The sequence below is a fragment of the Muscardinus avellanarius genome, assembly GCF_963383645.1.
Source record: "Muscardinus avellanarius genome assembly, chromosome: 18".
Lineage (NCBI taxonomy): Eukaryota > Metazoa > Chordata > Mammalia > Rodentia > Gliridae > Muscardinus > Muscardinus avellanarius.
The window spans coordinates 29,496,219-29,509,103 of record NC_137804.1 but is presented as its reverse complement, the minus strand read 5'-3'; positions in this window follow the sequence as shown (position 1 = coordinate 29,509,103).

The following is a 12,885-nucleotide window of genomic DNA, read 5'->3' as shown; positions in this document are numbered from 1 at the left end:
AATAAGCTATACTCAGGCGAAACAATAAAATCCTTTTCTCTGTGTCTAGGCTATCAGCCCAGAGCTCCAGCTAAGGTGGACTTTGTTCAGCTAAAAATTGGCTGTTAGCCCAGAGCTGGAAGATAAAGCACAGAACACTGAATGCTGGATTTATAGACACCTGGACTTAGAAGGAAAGAACTATGCAGACACAGAAGTTTAGATTAAGTTAAAAGATGAAAAGCAAGCTGTATTAGTCCAATATTAATTACTAATAACACTAAGTAGTTAAATCCCTAAAACCTCTATACTTAAAAAAGGCTACATTCCTGCGTATTTCTTTTCTTTATTATAAAACAGGCTTTCAACGTGTAAGTACCTTTTAGCAGATAGAGATAAGCATATGCTGAGACTTACCAAGGACACACCTGGACGGTACAGACTTGAAACTTTAAGAGTAAAAATAAACAAAGAACAATGTGGGCGTCCACCGTGCAGCCCCTGACCTTGCTGAGCAGCACGTTTAATCAGGGACGTCATACTTGTTTGTCCTTGTGAGGATGAACAGAGAAGGCTCCCAGGAGGGAGATAACTGGGGCCAGCACCTGCTTGCGGAGGGAAAAGACTGCTGGTAGCAGGACAGGAGGGACACGGTAATAGGTTCCTGTGAAGACGGCCTTCCTGAGGCTCAGGAAGGCTCAGGAAGGAAGGTTTCCGGCTCCCATTGCAGCTCCCTGATGTGGTGCTTTCGTTGCTCTGCTCCCTCCCTTTCTGCCTATAATAATAAATCCAGGGGCATTCCACCTCCGAGCTACACCCCCTGCACAATTTTTTATTTTTTAATTTTTTGGTGGTACTGGGGTTGCTGGAAGCCCTTCTACCTCCGGGCTACACTCCCAGACCTATTTTTACATTTTTATTTGGAAACAGGGTCTCCTAAGCCAGTGTGCACGGCTGGCTTCGAACCTGCGCGATCCTCCTGTCTCTGCCTCCCAAGCGCGGGGATTACAAGCGTGAGCCACTACGCCCGCCCGGCTTTATTCTTTATTTTGAAACCGGGTCTCACTGAGTTGCGGAGGGCCTCACTAAGTAGCTGAGGCTGTCTGCGAACCGCGATCCTCCAGTCTCAGCCTCCCGAATGCTGCAATTACAAGCTTGCGCCAACACGCCCGGCTAGTTCTGGCTTTTTCTAAACTAACCAGGAACAAGAACTCACAGCAGCAGCATCCCAAATTGTAACACTTATAACACCTGTTTCCAAATAAAAAATAAAATAGGCACCCAGGCGTGGTGGTGCACACTTGTAATCCCAGCATTTGGGAGGCTGAGACAGGAGGATCACAGTTTGCAGACGGCCTCAGCTACTTAGTGAGTTACTTTGCAACTTAATGAGACCCTGTTTCAAAATAAAGAATAAAAAATAGGGGTGGGGTGCTGCTCAGAGGTAGAATGCCCCTGGGTTCCATCTCTAGGATGGGGATGTAGTTTGGAGGTAGAATGGCCCTGGGTTCAACCCCTGGCACAACAAAAAATAAATGAATAATAAAAAAAATTAATAAGGTTGGGATGTGGCTTGAAGATAGAATGCCCCCCTGGGTGGTTTAACCTCCAATAACAAAATGGCAAAAACAACACACACACACACACACACACACACACACACACACACACACACACACACACACAACAGCTCAGCTCACCCACAACAAAACCTACCTCCAATTTCTCTTGTATTCATTTTTTTTTTTTTTTTTGTGGTGTTGGGGATTGAACCTAGAGGTGTTCTATCTCTGAGTTACACTCGCAGCCCGTTTTCTTTTTTTGTTTTAAAACATGTTTTTACGGCCGGTCGTGGTGGCACATGCTTGTAATCCCAGTGCCTGGGAAGCTGAGACAGGAGGATCGCACAGGTTCAAAGCCAGCCTCAGCTACTTAGTAAGGCCCTTAAAAACTTAGTGAGACCCTGTTTCCAAATAAATTATAAATAGGACTGGGAGTGTAGGCCCCTGTGTTCCACCCCCTCAGTACCACAATAACTAACTAAATAAATAAATAAGACATGGTCTCACTAAGTTGATGAATGCCTCACCAATTTGCTAAGGCTATCTACTAACCTGAGATCCTCCTGTCTCAGCCTCCCAAGTACTGGGATTACAGGTGTGCACCACCATGCCTGGCTTTTTTCTTTTTCTCTTTTCTCTTTCTTTCCTTTCTTTCTCTCTCTCTCTTTCTTTCTTTCTTTCTTTCTTTCTTTCTTTCTTTCTTCCTTTCTTTCTTTCTTCTTTCTTTCTTTCTTTTTTGGTACTGGGATGGAACCCAGAGGCATTCTACCTCTAAGCAACACCCCAAGTCCTATTTTTTATTCTTTATTTTGAATCAGGATCTCACTGAGTTGCAAAGGGCCTCAGTAAGTGTAGCTGAGGCTGTCGGTGAACCACAATCCTCCCATTTCAGCCTCCAAAATGCTCCAATGCTGGGATGACAAGCATGTGCCACCATGCCCGGCTTGTTGTTTGTTTGTTTTTAACAGTACTGGGCATTGAACTCAGGGGTTCAATTCTTTTTTTTTTTTTTTTTGTGATACTGGGGATGGAACCCAAGGGGGTTCTACTTCTGAGCGACACCTCCAGCCCTATTTTTTATTTTTTATTTTGAAACAGGATCTCACTGAGTTGCAAAGGGCCTCACTAAATATCTGAGGCTGTCTGTGAACCTCGATTCTCTTGTCTCAGCCTCCCAAATGCTGGGGTTACAAGCGTGTGCCACCACACCCAGCTGCACTGTACTTCTAAAATACCCTTGCATCCCCCCCCCCTTTTATTTTGTGGTACTGAGGTTGAACTCAGGGGCATTCTCCCTCCAAGCTACACCCCAGCCTTATTTTTTTTTTTTAATGTTGAAATAGGATCTCACTAAGTTGTGGAAGGCCACACTAAGTAGCTGAGGCTGGTTATGAACCTGTGATCCTCCTGTCTCAGCCTCCTAAGTACTGAGATCATGAGCTTGCAGCACCACCCCTGGCTCTGCATTCTTTTTATTATTTATTTATTTATTTATTTATTTATTTATTTATTTATTTATTTTTGGTGGTACTGGGGGTGGAACCCAGAGGCTTTCTACCTTCGGGCTATACTCCCAGACCTATTTTTTTATATTTTATTTGGAAACAGGGTCTCACTAAGTTGCTGAGAGCCTCACTAAGTAGCTGAGGCTGGCTTCAAACTTGTGCAATCTTCCTGTCTCAGCCTCCCAAGCGCTGGGATTACAAGTGTGCGCCACCACGCCCGGCACATCCTTTTTATTAAATTTTAAATTGTGAAACAGGGTCTCCTTAAGTTACTGAGCGTCTCAGCTCTCCAAGTACTGGGATTGCAGCCTGTGCCACCTTGCCTGGCTCGTATCCTCATGTATTAACCATTCCTACTGATGAGTGCACTGTTGACAATTTTTTAAAACTATTTATATTACCCTGCAGTTAATACTTTGCTGCATACATCCTTGTCCCGGGCACTGCCTCCTGAGCTAGAGCTCTAAACAAGAAACTACCAGGTCAGAGGGTAGGAATCCTTCCAGAGCTCTGGGCACATACTTGGCAAAGGACTCTCCAGCAAGTCTGGTTCTGCGGGCTCAGTCATTTCTTCCACTCACTGTGATGTCCCAACTTGGGCGTGGGAGCAAGCAGAGAGGGAATCCAAAGCTTCTGGACAGCAGGCTTTTTCTCGCAACACGCAGAAGTCAAGCTCTCCCTTGGTGCCAGGCGCATGTGCTGGGTTAGAGCCCCTTGGGGCATTCTCTGTCTGGGAGAAGCAAGTCTCACTGTGGGTCTGGAGGGCTGAATACTCCTAACATGTCCAGGTAATGCCTTTTTCAGGCAGCGATGGAGGGCCGTGGAGGGTATCGGAACACCAAGGCCAGTAAGCAAAGGGAAGGGCGAGGAGAGGAGCGACCTGGGGAGTCTGCAGGTCCTCTCTCCCAGGACAGCTGCAACCTCTGGCCTTGTGCACCAGCTGGGCAGTTCCCATGTGAGGGAGGCCAGTGCAGGAAACGGACCTGGAGACAGGAGAGGAACTCTCCAGCCCTTCACTTTCCCGGGAGCCAGATCACCCAAGCACACATGACTTTCTTGTCTCTTTTCTTCTCATTTTCTTTTTAAATTTTTTATGTATGTAGAGCTAGACTTGGTGATGCATGCCTGTAATCTTGTACTTGGGAAGCTGGGGCCGGAGGAGCACAGATTCGTGGTCCGCCAGCCTCAGCATCGTAGTGAGGGCCTCCACAACTTAGTGAAACCCTGTTTCAAAATAAAGAATGAAAATAGGGCTGGGGGAGCCGGGCGTGGTGGCGCACGCTTGTAATCCCAGCATTGGGGAGGCTGAGACCGGAGGATCCCGGTTCGCAGACAGCTTCAGCTACTTAGTGAGGCCCTCTGAAACTTAGTGAGACCCTGTTTCAAAATAAAGAATAAAAAATAGGGCAGGGGATGTAGCTCAAAGGTAGAATGCCCCTGGGTTCCATAACCAGACCCGCAAAAAAAAAAAAAAAAAAATAGGGCTGGGGGTGTAGCTCAGATGTAGGATGTCCCGGGGAGATTGAACCCAGGGTGTTTTTTTACCTCTGAGCTATACCCCCAGCACCAATTTTTGGTAATGGGGCTTAAAACAACCTTCTATTTCAATTCTTTTTTTTTTTTTTTTTTTTTTTTTTAGGTCTGGGGATGGAACCCAGGGGAATTCTACCTCCGAGCTACATGCCCTGCCCTATTTTTTATTTTTTCTTTCTTTCTTTTTTTGGTGGTACTGGGGTTGGAACCCAGGGGCTTTCTACCTCTGGCTATACTCCCAGGCCTATTTTATATTTTATTTGGAAACAGGGTCTCACTAAGTTGCTGAGAGCCTCACTAAGTAGTTGAGGCTGGCTTTGAACCTGTGCGATCCTCTTGTCTCAGCCTCCCAAGCACTGGGATTACAAGTGTGCGCCACCATGCCCAGTTTATTTATTTATTTATTTATTTATTTATTTATTTATTTATTTGGTGGTACTGGGGTTCCTGGAAGCCCTTCTACCTCTGGGCTACACTCCCAGACCTATTTTTACATTTTCATTTTGGAAACAGGGTCTCCTAAGCCAGCGCGCGCGGCTGGCTTCAAACCTGCGCGATCCTCCTGTCTCTGCCTCCCAAGCGCGGGGATTACAAGCGTGCGCCACCACGCCCGGCCCAGTTTATTTATTTTGAAACAGGGTCTCACGAAGTTGCAGAGGGCCTCACTAAGTAGCTGAGGCTGTCCAAAAAGAGATAAAGGATGCAATTAATGAAGTAAAGGCCTCAATTCAAAGCACAAACAACCGATTAGAACACATGGAGAACAGAATCTCGCTCTTAGAAGATGATCATTCCAAAAATGAATGCATAGCTTCTAATCTAGAAAAAAACATCCAACAGTAGGAATCTGACATTGAAGAAATATGGGCCCATTTTAAGAGAGCTAACCTAAGAATAATTGGAATAGAGGAGGGAAAAGAAAGTGAAACCAAAGGGATCAACAATCTCTTCAAGGAAGTAATAGCAGAAAATTTTCCAAACATAGAGCAAGAGGTTGATACACAGGTCCAGGAAACTTATAGAACTCCCTTTAGACAGGATTGGAGAAGAGGATCCCCACGCCACATAATTGTCAAAATGACCAATGTGGAAGCCAAGCAGAGAATCTTAAAGGCAACAAAAACAAAGGGCCAAGTGACATTCAGAGGCAAACCAATTAGAATCACTCCAGACTTCCCAAACCAAGTCATGAGAGCCAGAAGGACTTGGAGTAACATATTCCAAACTCTGAAAGAAAACAACTTCCAGCCAAAAATTTCCTACCCAGCAAAACTTTCTATCAAATTAGATGGAAAAATAAGAAGCTTCCATGACAAACAGAAACTGAAGGAATTTATGTCTTCAAAACCAGCGCTAGAGAAAATACTCAAAGAGATTAACTACAAAGAAGAAATAGGTAACACTCACCAGAACCAGAGAAACAAGTTTCCATCCAACAGACAACTAAGATTGGTTATCTGTGGAGATTCATTATTTATGTTAGTCTTTTACCTATCTCTAAATGGTATTGTTTGCCTTTATTGTTGTTAATTTTTAGGATTTCTAGTTGGAATATTAATATACCTTCAGATATAGCATTTGGAAATATTTTATCCAATTCTATTAGTAACTTTTAACTCTGTTTACATTGTCTTTGGATATACAATATTTTCTTTTATTTTTTAGGGAGTTTGTATATTCTTCTCTTGCCTGTGCCATTGAAATTATATCCAAGAAATCACTGCCAATTTCAATGTTGTGAGGTTTTATGACCCAGATTTTCTCCTAAAAGTTTATAGTCTTAAGATTTATATTTAGGTCTTTTATCTAGTTTGAGTTAATACTTGTATGTGGGATTAGGTAAGGGTCCAATTTTATTCTTTTCCATGTAATTATTATTTTTCAACAATATTTAGTTAAAAGATTATTATTTCCACCACCAAATCTTCGTGGAAACCTTGTCAAAAATAACTTGACAATATAGGGAAGAAGTTAGCTCTAGGCTTGTATTTAACTCCAATGGTCTATATATCTGCCTTTAGAACAGTACTACACTGTTTCAATTATTGTAGCTTTATATGGTTTGAAATCAGAAAATATACATCTTCTAGCTTTGTTTTTGCTTCGAGATTGTTTTGGGTATCTAGAGTCCATATTCCATATCAGGATAGATTTTTTTTGAAAAATAAATATATGATAGTTTCACCTAAAAAAAAGAAAAAAATATTCTCTGGTAAGAAAGAAAGCAAAAAGAAATATTGAAATGTTATCTTTAAGACATCAAAAGCTTGGTATCAGACAAATGAAACTGTTATGTGAGATTATCATTTTTAATTTTGGATAAATTGCTATAATACTAGATGTCAACCACTAAGCCAAGCATGGGAGGGAGGGATGGGGAGAGAATGGGGTGGGGATCGGGTGGGGGCTGACTGGGCGATGTGTGCATGTATGTCTACAAAAGTTTGTATCCCACTATGATGTATGAATACAGTGCACCAATAAAATAAAATAAAAAAAAATAAAACAAAACAAAACAAAACAAAAAAAAAAAAAAAAAAAAACCAGCGCTAGAGAAAATACTCAAAGAGATTAACTACAAAGAAGAAATAGGTAACACACACCAGAACCAGAGAAACAAGATTTTCCATCCAACAGACAACTAAGATTGGTTATCTGTGGAGATTCATTATTTATGTTAGTCTTTTACCTATCTCTAAATTGTATTGTTTGCCTTTATTGTTGTTAATTTTTAGGATTTCTAGTTGGAATATTAATATACCTTCAGATATAGCATTTGGAAATATTTTATCCAATTCTATTAGTAACTTTTAACTCTGTTTACATTGTCTTTGGATATACAATTTTTTTTTTATTTTTTAGGGAGTTTATATACTCTTCTGTTGCCTGTGCCATTGAAATCATATCCAAGAAATCACTGCCAATTTCAATGTTGTGAGGTTTTATGACCCAGATTTTCTTCTAAAAGTTTATAGTCTTAAGATTTATATTTAGGTCTTTTATCTATTTTGAGTTAATACTTGTATATGGGATTAGGTAAGGATCAAATTTTATTCTTTTCCATGTAATTATTATTTTTCAACAATATTTAGTTAAAAGATTATTATTTCCACCACCAAATGTTCGTGGAAACCTTGTCAAAAATAACTTGACAATATAGGGAAGAATTTAGCTCTAGGCTTGTATTTAACTCCAATGGTTTATATATCTGCCTTTAGAACAGTACTACACTGTTTCAATTATTGTAGCTTTATATGGTTTGAAATCAGAAAATATATATCTTCTAGCTTTGTTCTTTTTCAAGATCGTTTTGGGTATCTAGAATCCATATTCCATATTAGGATAGATTTTTTTCTGAAAAATAAATATATAAATATATGATAGTTTCACCTAAAAAAATAGAAAAAAAATATTCTCTGGTAAGAAAGAAAGCAAAAAGAAATATTGAAATGTTATCTTTAAGTCATCAAAAGCTTGGTATCAGACAAATGAAACTGTTATGTGAGATTATCATTTTTAATTTTGGATAAATTGCTATAATACTAGATGTCAACCACTAAGCCAAGCATGGGAAGGAGGGATGGGGAGGGAATGGGGTGGGGATCGGGTGGGGCCTGACTGGACGATGTGTGCATGTATGTCTACAAAAGTTTGTATCCCACTATGATGTATGAATACAGTGCACCAATAAAAAATTAAAAAAAAAGAATATTACAAAGGATACCAGAGGAGATAGATGGAGTGAGGTGGGAGGGGTGCAGAGCTCCTTAGCCCTCTCTGGCTGCACCCCTCCTAGCATATTCAGCAAGCTGGAAGCTCATCATTTCTATTCAAGAGTTTTTTCTTTTTCTTTCTTTCTTTACTTTATTTTTTCATGTGCTGATGATGTGGATGGAAGTCCTATTTTTTCTTTTCTCTTCTTTTCTTTTTTATTTTCTTTTTCTTTTGTGCTACTAAGGATGAATCCTAGAGGCATTTTATCTCCAAGCTATACCCCCAGCCTACTTTTATTCTTTTACTTTGAAACAGGGTCGCACTAAATTGCAGAGGGCCTAAGTTGTTGAGGCTGGCTGAGAACCTGTGATCCTCCTGTTTCAGCCTTCTAAGTACTGGCATCTACAAGTGTGGACTACCATGCCTGGCCTCCCGGCATGCGTATGTATGTATGTATGTATGTATGTATGTATGTATTGTACTGGAGATTGAACCCAGAGGCATTCTACCTACAAGCTACACCCTAGTCCTATTTTAATTTTGAAACAAGGTCTCACTAGGTTGATGAAAGTCTCACTACTTGCTGAGGCTGGTCTCCAGCCCGCGATTGTCCTGTCTCAGCCTCTCAAAGTCCTGGGATTACAGGTCTTTACCACAATGTCTTGTGACCCCCATTTCAAAATAAAAATAAGCTGGGAGTGATGGCACATGTCTATAATTCCAGTACTTGGGAGGCTGAGACTGGAGGATTGTAGGTTTAAGGACAGCCTCAGCAATTTACTGAGACCCTCGGAGATTTAGCAAGGTCCTGTTTCAAAATAAGAAATAAATCCCAGCATTTGGGAGGCTGAGACAGAACATCACGGTTCGAAGCCAGCTTCAGCTACTCCTTAGTGAGGCCCTTTGCAACTCAGTGAGACCCTGTTTCAAATAAAGAATAAAAATTGAGCTGGGGGTGTAGCTCAGAGGTAGAATGTCCCTGGGTTCCATCCCCAGTTCTGAAAAAAAAAAAAAGAAAAAAGAAAGAAAAAGAAATAAAAAGGACTGTGCCTGGATTTAAGTCTGAGTACCAAAAAAACAAAAACAAAAAAGCAAACGAAAAGAAAAGAAAAACAGTTGGGCATGGTGGCACATAGCGAGGCCTTGTTTCCAAATAAGAAATAAAATCGGGTTGGGGTTATAACTTGGAGGTAGAATGCCTTTGGGTTCCATCTCCAGTAAAAAAAAAAAAAAAAAAAAAAAAAAGACAAAAATAAGTAAATAAATACATTAGGGCTAGGATGTAGCTCAGAGGTAGAATGCTCCTAGGTTCAATCCCCAGGATCACACACACACACACACACACACACACACACACACACACACACACACTGCTAGGCAAGTACTTTATCACCGAACAACATCCCTAGCACGGAATATTTATAGCACTTGCTCCTCAGCCCCTCCCTGTTTCCCCTAATACTGGCTGTTGGGTTGAAGTTCCGACTCTGCTTACTCACTAGTCTACCCAGCCTGAGGCTTCTGGGCCTGCCCCAATCATCAGTACAAGCTCAGGTGTTATGGGGTGGGGGCTTTTGGAAATAGCAATAGAGCTGGTGTCGGTGGCCCTGGTCTGTAATCCCACCTATTTGGGTGGTTAAGATAGGAAAACGACAAGTTCAGGGCCAGCAATTTAGTGTCTCAAAGTGAAAAATAAAAAGGCTGGGGATGGAGCTCAGTATTAGAGTGCCTTTTCCCTGGTCAATTCCCAGTACTACAAAAATCAAACAAAACAAGCCGGGCGTGGTGGCACACGCTTGTAATCCCCCCGCTTGGGAGGCTGAGACAGGAGGATCGCACATGTTTGAAGTCAGCCTCAGCTACTTAGTGAGGCTTTCAGCAACTTAGTGAGAATGGGGTTCCAAACAAATTATAAAATAGGGCTGGGAGTGTAGCCTGGAGGTAGAAGCTTCTGGGTTCCACCCCCAGTACCACCAAAACCAAAACAAAACAAAAATAGACCCTCTGTTCTTGTGTGTGTGGTATTGGGGATTGAACCCAGAGTATTCTATCTCCAAGGTATACCACAACCCTATTTTATTATTTTATTTGAAAGGGGTCTCATTAAGTTGATGAGAGTCTCACTACTTTCTTTCTTTCCTTCTTTCTTTCTTTTTTGGTGGTACTGGGGTTCATCGAAACCCTTTTACCTCCGGGCTACACTCCCAGACCTATTTTATATTTTTTATTTGGAAACAGGGTCTCTTAAGCCACTGAGGCTGGCTTCGAACCTGCGTGATCTTCCTGTTTCCGCCTCCCAAGCGCGGGGATTACAAGCGTGCGCCACCACGCCCGGCGGGAGTCTCACTACTTTCTGAAGCTGTCCTGTAACCTGCAATCCTCTTGTCTCAGCCTTCCAAGTACTGGAATTACAGGCATGCACCACCATACCCAGCTCAGACATTCTATTAATCAGGAAATTTCAGACAATTCTAAAGGTTTTTAGTTCTAGAACCAGAACTGGGGACAAACTTCCCACCCCAAAAAAGGGGCTTGGGGGTATATATATATATATATATATATATATATATATATATATATATATATACACACACCCCCAAGTGTGTATATATATATATGTGTGTGTGTATATATATATATGTGTGTGTGTGTGTATATATATATATAAGTGTATATATATATATATGTGTGTGTGTGTGTGTGTGTGTGTGTGTGTGTGTGTGTGTATTACTGGGGATAGAACCCAGAGGCCTTCTACCTCTGAGCTACACCCTCACACTCTGACCTATTTTTTAAAATATTTTATTTGGAAACAGGGTCTCACCAAGTTATTGTTGAGAGCCTCACTAAGCTACCGAGGTTGGCTTCGAACCTGTGTGATCCTCCTCCTGTCTCAGTCTCCCAAGTCCTGGGATTACAAATGTGCGCCACCACGCCAGCCTTCCATATATATTTTATATTGTGTCACAGCTTGTCATGGTAGTGCACATCTGTAATCTCAGTACTTGGGAGACTGAGACAGGAAGATTACAGGGTTGAGGCCAGCCTCAGCAATTTAGTGAGACCCTCAGCAACTTGGTGAGACACTGTTTCAAAACAAAAAATAAGCTGGGCATGGTGGTGCACACTTGTAATCCCGGTACTTGGGAGGCTGAGACAGGGGGATCACAGATTTGTGGCGAGTCTCAGCAACTTAGAGTTTCCAAATAAAGCATAAAAAATAGGGCTGGTGGTGCATGCTTGTAACCCCAGCATTTAGGAGGCTGAGACAGGAGGATCAGGGTTCACAGACAACCTCAACTACTACTTAATGAGGCCCATTGCAACTCAATGAGACCCTGTTTCAAAATAAAGAATAAAAGCTGGGTGCGGTGGCACACGCTTGTAATCCCTGGGCTTGGGAGGCTGAGACAGGAGGATCGCACAGGTTCGAAGCCAGCCTCAGCTACTTAGTGAGGCTCTCAACAATTTAGTGAGACCCTCTTTCCAAATAAAGTATAAAATAGATCTGGGAGTATAGCCCAGAGGTAGAAAAGCCGCTGGGTTCTCCCCCACCCAGTACCCCCCCACACACACACAGAATAAAAAATTAAGGCTGGGGGTATAGCTCTGGGGTAGGATGCCCCTGGGTTTCATCCCCAGTACTGAAATAAGTAAGTAAGTAAATAAATAAATCAAATAAATAAATAAATAAATAGGGCTGGGAGTTAGCTCAGAGGTAGAATATCCCTGGGTTCAATTCCCAGTACCACACACGCACAAAAGATAACACTTGTTATTTGTATAAAAATTTGGAAATTTGCTGTAATCCCAGTACTTGGGAAGCTGACAGAAGGATCTTTGGAGGCCAGCCTCTACATTTTTTTTTTTTTTTCATTTTTGTGGTACTGGGGGTGCAACCCAGGGGCTTTTTTTTTTTTTTTTTTTAACCTCTGGGATATCCTACCAGACCTATTTTATACTTTATTTGGAAACATAGTCTCACTAAGTTGTTGAGAGCCTCACTCTGTAGCTGAGGCTGGCTTTGAACCTATGTGATCCTCCTGTCTCAGCCTCCCAAGCTCTGGGATTATAAACGTGCGCCACCAAGTCCGGCTCAAGCCTCCACATTTAAGGAGAGACACTGTTTCAAAATAAAAAAAATAAAATAGGATGAGCCGGGCGTGGTGGCGCACGCTTGTAATCCCAGCATTTGGGAGGCTGAGACAGAAGGATCACAGTTCGTGGACAGCTTTAGCTACTTAGTAAGGCCCTCTGCAACTCAGTGAGACCTGGTTTCAAAATAAAGAATAAAAAATAGAACAGGAGGTGTAGCTTGGAGGTCGAATGCCCCTGGGTTCCATCCCCAGCCCTGCAAAATAAATAAATAAATAAATAAAATAAAATAGGGCTGGGGGTGTGACTCAGAGGTAGAATGCCCCTGGGTTCAATCCCTAATACCACCACCAAAACGAAAGTAAAAAAAGAAACAAGAAAAAATTGGAAATGAAATGACTGTGGCCAGTTTTAAGAGTCTACTTGGCTAGTCTATAGTTTCCAGTTATTCAAGCAAACTCTAATCTAGGTGTAGCTGTTAAAGTAGTATTTGTAGA